We start from the raw sequence: 1,451 nt of genomic DNA on the forward strand, positions 1-1,451 counted from the left end.
ATACATAAAAATTACTTTTGATTAAGGAAACAATGGGAATTGTTTGCATACTAGTAAAATGTACATATTGTGTTTAATAAGACATTGTGCTATATCCTTTTAACAAAGTACACAGTTATAAACTATGCCCCATAGCATATGCAGCTATTCAATGAACCAGACAGAATTACTACAGTGTATCATAATTGTTTTCCATTGTTGTTGATACATGTCATCAAAACAGGTATTATATTTGAAGATGCCCAGACAAGCCAATATTCTAGAAGACAAGATATATATAAACCCTGGAACTGTATATAACCAGGTTCTCTATAGCAAGTGGAGACCCTTTGACACATACATTAAGTACTTTACCCATTACAGATGAGTAAGTATTTAGTAAAGGAAGTAATCAGTTAGGAAAATACACATCAAAAGTGATCTCTTAGATGCAGACTTCAATGTAACTTGTGAACTTAAAAATATAATGTGAAAACTGATGCAGATACACATAAACCTGAATAAATTATATCTGCCAGATATCATAAAATCAACTGTGCTCATTACTCAACAAAAATAATGAATGCAGAACTAGAAAGATATACAAGTAATAAAAAAAACGCAGTTCATTACAATTTTTTTCTTTTATAGTATTAATAGAAACCAAAGAACAATGAAAAGAATAGAAAACACCACTACAAATGCCGCACATACAGTAGCACCCTCTGACACACATCACACCAGACCAATGCTAAACAGGACTGATTTAACATACTGTAGTTACATACCAGCAGAAGTAAAGTTGAAAGGCTAGTCGATTTACAATTGAGTAGATTAGTCTATAGCAATGACAAAGCAAAACTCTTCTACAACATAGAGTTTTCCAGAGATACTCTGCTTAAATATCACTGCAACCCACATCACTACAGCAGATAAAATAATATGTACACTGTATTCATTGGCATTCATGTAAGCAATAGTAAGTATGTAGTGTTCACTTCAGTGTCAATATTAAGTTTCTCTAGATCAGTTCAAAATAAAACTGTATTATTTACAAAATACGTTTGCCATGAATTGATGATATAAAGGTAAAAAAATGCTACTGTACATCTTAATATTGTGATCATCAAGGAAAATTATCCAAATTATGTTTTTTTCTAATTGCTAAACAAAAAAGAAGAGGACTTTAACAAAAACTGATGCCAAAAGATATATGTCAATTAGAGAAAGTACCCCTAATGTGGGTATGAGGTTTCAATACTGTATGTTTGACCTCATGATAAATTAAGTACATCCAATATGTAGTCACAATGCTAAAGGGAATATTCAGAAGAAAAAAAATATATATATCAACCTTAAAAATATAATAAATATTTACCTTTGGCACTTAAAGACGACAACAAACAAACACTATACAACAGAGTGTAAAATCCATGCTTTGTAAAAGTTTCACCAAAGGATAGGGAACATGC

At 30.9% G+C, this 1,451-nt stretch overlaps 1 protein-coding gene across 1 annotated transcript in view; it reads right to left on the reverse strand.

Moving 5' to 3' along the window:
• The window catches only part of LOC119588966, a 4,386-nt gene that overhangs the window by 290 nt on the left and 2,645 nt on the right, over window positions 1-1,451 (reverse strand). The window lies entirely within an intron of this gene.

Source organism: Penaeus monodon, chromosome 24 (genome assembly GCF_015228065.2).
Source record: "Penaeus monodon isolate SGIC_2016 chromosome 24, NSTDA_Pmon_1, whole genome shotgun sequence".
Taxonomy (NCBI): domain Eukaryota; kingdom Metazoa; phylum Arthropoda; class Malacostraca; order Decapoda; family Penaeidae; genus Penaeus; species Penaeus monodon.